A 12,756-nucleotide genomic window follows, 5' to 3' on the forward strand; every position below is an offset into this window, starting at 1 on the left:
GTTCGTGATCTAGGACCCGACAAGTTAGCCGAGACGATTGATCAAGTGAAGCTCATCCGTGAAAGAATGAAAGCCGCCCAAGATCGCCAGAAATCCTATGCCGATGTTCGCCGTCGACCCTTGGAATTTGAAGTTGGAGAAAAAGTGTTCTTGAAAGTGTCCCCGATGAAAGGAGTAAAGAGATTTGGAGTCAAAGGGAAGTTGAGTCCAAAGTACATTGGGCCTTATGAAGTGATCAAGAGGTTTGGTGCCGTGGCTTATAAGTTGGATTTGCCCCCGAGTTTGGGTAAAGTTCATGATGTCTTTCATGTTTCTCAACTTAGGAAATACATTAGCGACCCTAGTCATGTGTTGCAAAATGAGATTCCCGAGCTTGAGCCTAGTCTTTCCTTCGAGGAGAGACCGATTAAGATTTTGGATAAGAAGGAGAAGAAGCTAAGGAGCAAAGTGGTGCCCTTGGTGAAGGTTTTGTGGAAGTGTGGTGATGTAGAAGAAGAGACTTGGGAGCCGGAAGCTTCCATGCGTGTCAAGTACCCTAGTTTGTTTTCTTAAGGTAATACCTTTTCGTTTCAAGTTTCGAGGGCGAAACTTTTTAAAAGGTGGGATGATTGTAACACCCCGCACTTTCCTTATATTTTTAAATAAACTTTTAAGCGATTTTTATTAAATAATTATTATTTAAAGCTTATTTTCATAAAATATAGCCGTAGCCGTGTAACGGTAATAATAGTGTAGATTTTAATAATATTATTCTCCGACTCGAGTTATAGTAGACTTGGGACGAAAATTCTAGTGGATACCGACTCATTTTGAGTTATTGGGCTTAACTTGACTCATGGGCCTTTTTCCCCTCTTTTCTCTACACAAAACCTCAACTAAACCCTCACAACTTCATCTCCCTCACTTGTAATTTCTGAAATTTCCCAACAACCACCCCACCATTGTTGAACCTTCCCTTACTAACCCTAAGACCACCATATCTCACTCAATTCTTCACCAATCTCGTTCCTTTTCGCGCCATTCTCTTCCTTTTCTCATTTCCTTTCTTTCTAAGTAAGAAAGTTGTCATTTTTCTCTCTATTTCGAAATTATCATCTTTCAAGGATGTGAATTCTTGACTTAATATCTCTATTTTTGTGTTTAGGGGAGAACTTGGACAACCCGGAGGAGGATAGCTACATCATTGACGAGTCTTTAGAAGATTGAAGTGCAAAAAGGTAACGGTGATGGGTTACTCGACTTTTATGTTAGAATTGTGTGGTTTTATGTAGTTATAATCTCATATGAATGTTAAAAGTTGTATCTTTCATGATTGGTGCTAATTTGGATGTTGAATATCATGCTTGTTTGCAATTCTCACATGTTTGGATGAAAATCTCATGCTACATCTCTTGAATCCGAAATTACCCATTCACATGCTCAAATATGTTGTTTTTCCGAGTTAGAATCATGCTAGGATACGTAAACAATTGATGGGAAACGATTTTTTGTTGGTTTCAAATGGTTTGGAAGTGTTTTGCATTGAACCCGTGTGTTTGTAGTCCCAGTAGGGTGCGGCGGTCCATCTCTTGACCGGTGGGAGATCCCTGTAAATTTTGAGCATATTTTAGAAAGGCTGTAGTCCCAGCGGGGTGACCGACGGCCGGTCTACTGACCGGCTGGGAGTTTCCTGTAAGTTTTGGACAAATTTTAGTATGTCTGTAGTCCCAGTAGGTGTGGCCGGTCGCTTGGTCTCTTGACTTACTGGGAGTACATCAAGATTTTAGGTGATTTTGAGTTTTGGGCGTATTCCCAGTAGGGTGGCCGGCAGCCGGGTGACCTGGCTGGGAGTACACTGAAGGTTTTATGTGTTTTTGGAAATTTGTTGTATTCAGTAGGGTGTGGCAATGGGTGTGGTGGGAGTGCACTAAAGGTTTTATGAGAGTTTTGAAATTTGGTTGTAGTCCCAGTAGGGTGATCGCGGCCGGTCTCTTGACCGGCTGGGAGTGCACTTTGTAAGTTTTATTAAATTTCGATTTTGGCTTGTTGTCCCCCCGGTGGTGGCGGCCGGTACACCACCATTTGGGAGCCCCTGTTTGCTCCATTTCACTTGTGACTTCTAATAATGATTAATTTATGCATGTATCTTTTTCCCTATCGATAATTGGTTACCTTGAGACTTATTCATGTTATGATATTGCAAAATCATAGACATCCCCTTTTGACCCATGTGTGACGATTTACATTGCATGACGACTTGACAATACCTTATTAGCCTTTTCGGACCTTTGGATACGAGTGCGTACCATGTTTCCGGATTAGGATACCCTTCCGCCTTTCTTCGGACCTTTGGATACGAGTGCGTGCCATGTTTCCGATTAGAGGTTACTCGACCTTTGGATACGAGTGCGTGCCATGTTTCGAGTCTTGGATACGATTTGGTATCGTTTGTCGAATCGGGTGTCGTCCATCCCGAGAGTCTGGATCCAGGTTTAGACTAGGACCGTATTATGATCGTCGTCCTACCAAGAGGTTGGAGTCTAGGTTGTCCGTCTTGTCCGTCTGTTCTTTGTATTTGTCTCACATTTGAGTCGAGTTGGTGTGTGACAGTTGGACCTAATAATTCTTCTCTCATTTATGCGTAACTACTCTTATTGCATTTTGTATACTAATCATGATCCTCTCGTCACCGTAAGTATGTTACTCTCATGCTTGTTTATTTAATTAAATTCTTAATTACTTGTATTTTGACATATTGTGGCTGGGAGAACCCTGAGTTACTCCCCACTGACTGTGGCTTTCATATTTATTATGAATGACAGGTTGGTGATGAAGCTTAAGTGGGCAAGACCGTGTGAGCTAGCGAGTTCTTACCTCGGACCTTATTAGTTATTACATAATAGACTCACCTACTCTTGAACTTATGTTAATTCGTGGGATATCTTTTCCCCAATAAATAGACTTGTGTTGTAAACTTAAACTTAACTATCTAGACTTGTTTATCGTATTGGTGATACCTCGCATTGGACTTCATTAGAAGTCTTAAAAGTTTTAAAAATCTCGTGTTTCCGCCACGATTTACTAGTCACATTTAGTTACCTCAACGAGGGGTGTCACACATCCACTTTATTCGTTGCCTCTGAATTACCCTTCTCAACAACATGTTCAGCTTTCTCAGGGGCACCACTAGTAATAGGCACTTCCCCTCTCAAACTTTCCTGCTCCTCGTTCAATGAGAGCTTCGTGTAAGCTTCTTGAACTTCATCCGGGCTATAAATTCTCTCTAGAATCTGCCGATCCGTTAATTGAGTCAAGTCGTCGGTTAAATCTAGCCCGCATTCCTCTTCCTCTCGTCGACAGGCTTCGTTAAGTTCAGCAGTGTTGTAGAAATTAGCGGTCTCCATTACCTGTGACATCGCCGCATCACCTGCTTTATCACCCAAATCAGAATCTTCTGCAAGTGATACATGCTCTACAGTAGGCGTAAACTCGAACTTTGGAACCTTGGTCTTTTTTTTCTTGCTTGCCTTTGTTTTTTTCTTGGCCACCTTCCCAACATCTGACAATGAAGGAGCGTTATCATTAGATTTCTTCATTTGGGAAGCCAAATTTCCAACTTCTTCAAAATATTCCTTCACCTTTGCACCTTCAAAAAAAGCTTGTGTCGCTTGTGATGGAATAATACCAATTGAAGAAGTAACACATGTTGTTAAATTCTTAACCATTGCAGCTTCATCCGCATACCAGAAATAGAAGGCCACAGCGTTCCTTTGAATCTTCAAGTACAGCTCGTGTACACCCTACAGTTGGTAACAAAAAAAGATTTAAGAGTCCAGATACACAAAATATACCTGCTCAATATATATATATATATATTAAAAACAATAGGCCATTAATTAAACATTCATAACATAATACTTACATCTACTGCCCTAGCTTTCAACTCATCATCATCTTCAACACCGAGGGGAGGTTCAATCTGAATAAACTTCTTATCGGGTGTTGTACCCGACGTTGAAATCAGAAGAGGCGTAGGGCTTGCCAATGGCGCCTTGGGCGCGCCAGCTATGGCCAACATCGTATTACCAGTGTCCTTCTCATCAGGGGTCTTGTTTTGACATCGGGGGTACTTCAACTTGGACAAAGTTAGTCGACCCAATGGACCCACGTCCAGCTCATCCTTTAACCTCTTCGATAAAGTCTTCGATCCCAATCTTTGAATAAGTGGAAGGCCGTCTGGCAACCCCTACCACGGTAATCATACCGCTGAAAATAAGTAATCATAAGGAAAGGGATACAACCAAGCAGATGTGACTGCACGCTGCGAGCCTCAGCTGCAGCATTAGCTAAACATTATAATACATACGATCACCAGTCATACTCCGGTATGGCACTCACATCTTCAACCACTTTCAAAAGTTTCATTTCAATGCCGTTGTTCAATGTTGGCGCAAGGAATGATGAAATGTTAAGCAGCACAAACAGGCGGCAGAATTCATCCCCTCCATCTTTGAATTGCTCTAACTCAATATAATTGAAGACGTCTCCTAAAGGAATAGAATCAGAATTTGATTTCACTTTGAACTTTTTGCGCCACAGTTGTTTTATGCGCACATATTTTTCTTCTTTAGCACCAGGCATATGTCCAGTAGGTACTATTTTCATCTCTCTCTCACCAACAGGCAACATAAAACAGTCATAGACATCATACTTAGTAACCATAAACTCCTTCAACTCCGACGCCCTGGAAACATAAGAACCATCGCTGAAAGCATCGAGAATTCAGGTACATGTGAAAGCGGGAAAGTTCTGAGTTTAAGATGAAGCAGCCCTCCAAATCCAATCCTCTGTACAGCGGCTCGTTGAGCAATGTTAAGCTTACTAATAAGCTTGTGAAGCCTGTTGGGGCGACACTTAACGAAGCTTGAAGAGGGGTAACTTGTGGTTGTTCTTCATTTTCAGGTAGTTCTCCATCAGATACCATCTGAATCAGGAAAATAAAAGTACATAAGAAATGCACAATATCAGTCACCCTATAACAGTCTACACATTTACATTTACACTTACTCTATCCTCACATTTACACTTCCAGTATCTTCACATTTACACATCCAATTTAGTCAGATTTACACTTTATTAGTTCACATTTACACTTCTCCTATCCTCACATTTACACTTCCAATATCTTCACATTTACACTTCCAATTTAGTCAGATTTACGCTTTAAGTGTTCACATTTACACTTACTCTATCCTCACATTTACACTTCCAGTATCTTCACATTTACACTTCCAATTTAGTCAGATTTACCCTTTATTTGTTCACATTTACAATTCTCCTACCCTCACTTTTACACTTCCATTATCTTTACATTTACACTTCCAATTTAGTCAGATTTACACTTTAAGTCACTACTACAAATACAGGCAACCACAACGGCCCTTTAACAACGCTTATTCACGAAAATCATCAAAACACGTTGTAGAATTGATTACGCGAATTTTACCAAACTTAATTACAACGGTTCTATGTTGTTAACCGTTGTTATTGGTTTTAACAACGGGCCATACTTGAACAACCGTTGTTAATGAAATAACTAATAACAACGGTTAAATTTTAACCGTTGTTAATGGTTTGGCGCCAAATTAGTGAAAAGTAATCACAACGGTTATATTAGAACCCGTTTTTAATACTTTTTAGCAACGGTTGTAGACTTAATAACCGTTGTTATTAATGTTATGAAAATCTTAAGAACAACAGATTGCTTTATTCTGCTATACGCTACAAAACACAAACACAAGCTAATACTGCTACTATATCATCCTTCATTCCTCCCTGATCGTCTCTCTGTCTTCATCTCCGTCCATTGTTGTCACCGTCTTCTCTCCTCATCGTGTTTATCAATCAGGTATATATATGTTTCTTAGCAACGCTTATAGATATAGGATTTTTTGGGTTATTATCTAATTTGTTGATAATTTAGCTTAATTGCTTTCCTGAATTTCGTTTATTTGTTTGCCTATTATTGTATTTTCTGAATTAGTTGCCTATTATTACGAATGTAGAATAATGACTCGAACTTGGATGATTGATGCAAATATGAGTGACCGCACCTACAAGGATGGTTTAGCTGAATTTTATGAATTCGTTTCGAACAATTTGAAAGGTTCTTGTAGTATTACATGTCCTTGTGAAAGATGTGGTAATATTAGCTATATGGCTTTTCCGGACGTTAAAATACACCTAGAAAAGTGGAGATTTAGTCGATCCTATACACGTTGGATTTTTCATGGGGAATCATTAGAGGAAGAGAATAACTCAGAAGAAGATGATGTTGAGGTACACGAAAGGCTAAGCGATGATCCCGAGTTTGCCGAGTTTTTGAGTTGGAAGAGTTGGAAGTAGAGAAGTTGAATGTTGGGTCTATAGATAATGAAAAGAATGATGATGAGTCCATTGCTTTTGAAGATGTAGGTGATGACACTAGTAATTGGGATGACCTTAACAACATGTATGAGAAGTTGTGTGAGTCTAAAGCACCTCTGTATCCTGGTTGTAAGTTCACAAAAATGTCGGCTGTGGTGAAATTGTATAATATCAAGGGGGGAAATGGGGTGAGTGACACGTGTTTCACTAGTTTTTTAGCCTTGATAAAGGAGTTGCTTCCAGATGGTAATGTTCTACCTGTTAAGACATATGAGGCGAAAAAACTAATAAGAGGAGTGGGTATGAAATATGAGAAAATACATGCATGTCCAAATGATTGCATATTGTATCGGAAATTATATCAAAACTTAACCAATTGCCCTAAATGTTTGGAGTGGCGTTATAAGGATAAGGAAGGGATCCCGGCTAAAGTGTTGTGGTATTTTCCATTGATACCAAGAGTCATAAGGATTTATACGAATCCCGATGATGCAAAAATGTTAACTTGGCATGAAACAGGAAGAATAAATGATGGAAAGCTAAGACACCCGGCAGATGGTAAGCAATGGAAATCGTTTGACGCTAAGTATCCCGAGTTCGGCAATGAACCTAGAAACTTACGTCTAGCGTTGTCCACTGATGGAATGAACCCACACGGAAACATGAGTAGCCAACATAGTACTTGGCCAGTAATGTTGTCTATTTATAACTTACTTCCATATGTGTGCATGAAAAGAAAGTATTTGATGTTGTCGTTGTTAATTTCCGGCCCTAAACAACCTGGAAATGATATAGATGTATATTTGGAACCTCTTCTAGATGATTTGCGATTGTTGTGGGATAGTGGGATAGAAGTATTTGATGCATATAAGAACGAAACTTTCAATTTGAGAGCGATGTTATTGTGTACAATAACTGACTATTCGGCTTATGGCGACCTTTCTGGGCACACAGTTCATGGGAAAGAGGCTTGTCCATTGTGCGGAGAGGATATCGAGTCTGAATACTTGAAGTCTTCTCGTAAGTATGTGTATATGGGAAATAGGAGGTTCTTGTATCATGAAAATTGTTATCGCAAGATGTAGAAAGCATTCAATGGAAGACAAGAACTTCGTCAACCTCCTATAATTTTGAGTGGGCATGAAGTTTATCAGAAAGTAAAGCATATTGAGATAGATTATGGGAAGAAGAGCGGCTCTAAATTGTCTACTCGTGGGTATAAGAAAAGATCCATATTTTTTGATAAACTTCCATATTGGCATGACTGGAGGGTCAGGCATTGCCACGATTTCATGCACATTGAGAAAAATGTACGTGATAATATTATCAATACCCTTCGAATGTTCCTGGTAAAACAAAGGATAACGCCGCAGCTAGGGAAGATATGAAAATGATGGGTATTAGGCTAGAGTTGGCACCACGGAAGAGAGGTAATCGTACATTTTTACCGCCGAGCTTATACCCTTTCACGGAATGAGAAAAAAGAGTTTTGTGCATGCTTGAATGGAATTAAAGTGCCACATGCTTATTCGTCGAACATCAAAAGCCTAGTGTCGATGCAAGACCTAAAACTCACCGGGTTAAAGTCACATGATTGTCACACTTTGATGCAACAATTACTACTTGTGGCTATTCGTTCCATTTTACCTGAAAAGGTAAGATATGCTATAACTAGATTCTGTCTCTTCTTCCAGTCCATATGCGAGAAAGTCATCGATCCCGATGACGCGGATTCATTGCAGGACCTCGTTGTAACCTCTCTTTGTCAGTTGGAAATGTATTTTCCACCCTCTTTCTTCAGTATCATGATTCATCTGACCATTCACTTGGTTAGGGAGATTTTGTACCTTGGGCCCGTGTATTTGAGATACCAGTATCCTTTCGAAAGATTGATGAAAGTCTACAAGGACTATACATCTAATCGGTATCGTCTGGAAGGTTGTATTGCTGAACGCGCTATTTTAGACGAAGCTCTTTCATATTGTTACGCTCATCTCTCCCCTGAGGAGTTTATTGGCGTTCCTAAGAATCGTCATAGTGACTGGATGACCGGAAAAGGTATTAGGGGCCTGGTTGAAAAAATTGTGACACGTGAAATGTTGCATTTAGCACACACGTATGTGCTAAACAACGAAGATGAGGTGCAACCTTATATTCAACAACACAAAGATGAGCTCAAATACGATCACCCAAACAAGACCGAGAAGTGGATTGCGAACGAGCATACGAAGACGTTTGCAGAGTGGTTTAGGAATATTGTCTTAGAGTGTACTGATCAAACTGGTGATGACATCTCTCCTAGGTTACTACGTCTTGGTTTAGGTCCAAATGCCAGGGTCACCTTTTACAATAGTTTTACCATTAATGGATATCCTTTTTACACCCGCGAGCAAGATGAGTTAAGCACAATGCAAAATAGTGGTGTGAGTTCTGAATTTGAGGCAATGCACTTTGCTACTTCAAAAGATAAAAAGCCTATTTGGGGAAAATGCCTCTATTATGGTGTTATTCAAGAAATATTGGTACTAGATTACATTGATTTCACAATGCCTTTGTTTCGATGTAACTGGGTTGATAACAACATCCATTGTGTCCGAAAGGATAAGATGGGATTTACGTTGGTCAATCTGGGTAAGGTTGGCAATAATAAGGATGATCCTTTCATAATGGCATCCCAAGCTAAACAAGTGTTCTATGTCACCGATCCTATGGATAAGAAGTGGTCGTTGTCTTGTCTATAAGGAGTAGAAGGAGTAGTCCATCCGATAATGGTGATGATGATCAGGATGTCGTTTTTGAGGGAATGGATCAGTCTACCACTGTATCTTATTTCGACGATGTTGACACTAATCATGAGGACACTGAAAGCATCTATATGCGTGATGACCATGGTGAAGGTATTTGGGTTAACGAAGAAACTATGACATCCAAGAAACGTCCCCGATCCTGAGATAGTTCATCAGGACACAGTGATATGGACGACCAACATTTTGAGTCATTTTCAGACCAATAATTTGATGGTTTAATTTATTGGTAAATCAATAATGGTCATTGTTAAATAAAAATTCCCAAATTTGCATGGCATGGTAAATCCTGTAGCTTAGATATGCAGTATGCATGCATGCTGGTGTTGTCTTATTTTCTTGATCTTATTATTAGATGTGGATGGTGTTGAAATTTTGAATAATGTTGCAAAGATATGGTGCTTCTATTTATTACGAGTATGTATTGTTACAGTTTGGATTTGTAATGGAATTACGATAATTTTAAAAAAAAATAAAAAGGTTCAACAATAACAACAGTTATATTAAAATTACCCGTTGTTAATACTTTCAACAACGGGTGTAGTACCTCTACCCGTTGTCAATGATTTTTTTGACATATTTCATTCTGGCGCAAATTTGGTGAAAATATATTACAACGGTTATATTTTAACCGTTGTAATAAAGTTTTGACAACGGTTGACTTTTATTGACCCGTTGTTATTAACATATAACAACGGTTCTTCTTTGAGCACCCGTTGTCAATAGTTTGTCTTAATAAAAAACTAATTTACAAACTCATACAGCTATCCCATACACAAACACACACAACATTAGTTCAACCGTTGGTATCCTGAGTTAATTCTTCTCTCTTCCTCGCTTTCTACATTCTCGTTGCCCAATTTCCGACGCCCAGATTCCGTTTCCTTCCCTTATCATCCTGCTCATTCTCTTTATCATCATCATCATCAGGTATGTTCACTTTAATTTTGTGTTTCGTCATTAGGGTTTTAAGACGATCATCTTTTTTCTTTTTCATGCATCTGTTTGTTTTTCGTCTTCTTTGTTATCTTTATCATCCCGCATCATCTACTTCACTCCTCTTATTAGGGTTTAGGATTTTAGAAGCTCAGTCTGTTGTTTTAAATTTTCATTCCTATTAGGGTTTAGGGTTTTAGATAATACTCTGCATGTACTTTGTTAAGTTGTTTATTTCCTATATCATTCATATTTGGGTTTTAGGATTATCATGGGTGAAAAACGTAAAAGAAGTCAAAAGAATAAAAAGCCTCAGGATAATAAGCCTGGTGAGAGGGGTGCTACGAAGTGCCAGAAAGTCCTTGCGGCTATAGCCGCTAAACAGTAGTTGGAAATAACATGGAGTGAGATGGGTTTCCCTCTTTGGTCCAAATGCGGGTTATTTCTCCAGTTGGATTGGTACTTGCACAAGACAGTTTGTGCCTATCCATTTAGATGATGTTAGAACTTTGAATCCAAAATTGGCGGAGTTATACTTGGCTCGTGTAAAGGAAGGCTTTATTATACCCGATGAAAGCCATGATAAGTATTTAATGCATAAGGCAGCGGATGTCCACAGGCAATGGAGGTGTGACGTTGGTAGGGATTGGTTGTATGTGGACAAGGCAACGGGGGAGATGCGTAAGAGCCCACCGGAAAACAAGTGTCCCACCATCAGTCAGGAACAATGGGATCTTTTCAAAAAGATGAGAACTACTGAGAAGTTTCAGGTTAAATATCCTCGCCTTTTAACGATTTACCTATCATTTTTTTAATTAATGAGTCCTTTATATAATCTTTTTATTATCTCATCTACTTGCGCTTTTATATAATTATTTGAAGGCCGTTAGCAGAAGAAATCGTGCTAACATTTCATGCAAGAAGGGGAAATGGTATGGTTCTCGGCGATTCTGAGAAAGATAGAAGAGAACCTCGTAAGTAGCATGCATTATTCCCCTGTGAGACTTTATTTTTTTAATCACACTTGGACTTGCATTGATACACATTTACGTGTATAAATGTTACCATGTTAATGTGTAGATGGCAAAGGGAGTGAAAGATGTGGATCGGCATGTAACTTATAAAGAAGGGCACACGCCTAAAGGATCCCGGTCGCGTGACAAATATGATGAGGAAGTGTTGGCCAACATAGTAAGCATTATTTTATTAAGACGAGTTCATTACTAACTTTATTATTTTAGTCACAAATATAATTTGAAGTTTATTTAATATATTATAGGACAACGTATTGAAAGAGGTAAAAGAAGTGGTCGTAATGACGTTCTTGCTAGAGCGATCGGCCGACCCGAACATCCAGGTCGTTTGAGGGGCGTCCCGTTACAGGTTGGAGTAACGAAATATTATGGGACAACTGCCCCGATAAAGAAGAAAAGGAAGACTAAGTCTGAGAAGGCTGACATGGTAACATTTATTCTATTATTTTCATTTAAGTTCAATTCACATGTTATTGTTGGGATAAAAATTGCTGACACATTACATTCTTGGCACATGACTTGATTAATGGCATCCGTACTACTAAAGTCTGAATGTTGGAGGCAAGCTTTCCGAAGAAGAAGTGAAGATGATGGAGGATGTCATTTCTAAAGGGGGTAATAATAAGGTACAACAGATTGGTCAAGAGGCCGCTACTACCTTGGCAATACATGAGAAGGAAGTATCGGTCAACGAGATTCAGAAAGATCAGGTACCTAATAATGCTTCTGAAGTTGTAACAACTAAAGCCGATCAGTACCTAATACTTCCTTATTTTTCTTTTCTTTTTTTTGGGTAAGATCGGGGGTGTGTTCCTGCCGGCTCTAATGCTATAACTTCCGACATGGTGCCATTGGTTAATTTTATTAGGTAAATAATGGGTCCTGAAAAGGAGATGCAACTTGGGAAGACTACTGATGGAAAACAAGATACATCCCCTTCAAGTCGGTTCCTGTTTTCGATAAGGTATGCATGAAGTGTTTAATTAGTTAAATTTATATGAATTCTATTAAATTTTGGGATATAATAATGTATGTGTATATTCTTCAAGGCCATAAACAAGAGGCCGATTATTCTTGTCGACCCTAAAAAAGAAAAGCCACATGTGCGTGTTGGCGGGGTCTCGTAGAAATGCACACCAAATCTGCAGAAATGAAAGCGTAGTTCATGGCGAAAAACTTTTGCCGAATCATACCAAAGTAGAGATAACTACAGTCTTTCCAGGCCATGAAAACTTTCAACTGCATGTCCCAGTTCGTGACGACATTACCATTCTGGAAGATGCGGTTGGAAGTTTCATCCAATGGCCTGAAACTCACATCTACTTGGCTCGGCCGTCTCCGCCTCAGAAGCGGAAAGCAGTTGGGGTTAGAAGAAATACTTTTATATATATGTTAAATTTTTAATTGTTGAATGTTTTTATATGTTAAATTTATATGTTATTTTTTTTTTTGTAGGGAACAAAAAAGCCGGCTTTGGCGGATAAGCCTAAGTCCACAGACATGTCAACGACCTCGTCGAGACAACAACTTGATGAGGTATTTAATTAACTTCTCCATTTTTTTAAAAACCTCGCTCC

At 39.1% G+C, this 12,756-nt stretch overlaps 1 long non-coding RNA gene across 1 annotated transcript; it reads left to right on the top strand.

Annotated features, from left to right (window-relative positions):
- The first annotated feature begins 1,144 nt into the window (after nucleotides 1–1,144).
- On the top strand, nucleotides 1,145–2,964 carry LOC141598258 (uncharacterized). The gene is made up of 2 exons (XR_012523376.1): nucleotides 1,145–1,217; nucleotides 2,802–2,964. It is a non-coding gene; the product is annotated as an uncharacterized LOC141598258 (long non-coding RNA).
- Nucleotides 2,965–12,756: the final 9,792 nt, after the last annotated feature.

This window comes from Silene latifolia, chromosome 9 (assembly GCF_048544455.1).
Source record: "Silene latifolia isolate original U9 population chromosome 9, ASM4854445v1, whole genome shotgun sequence".
NCBI classification, from domain to species: Eukaryota; Viridiplantae; Streptophyta; class Magnoliopsida; order Caryophyllales; family Caryophyllaceae; genus Silene; species Silene latifolia.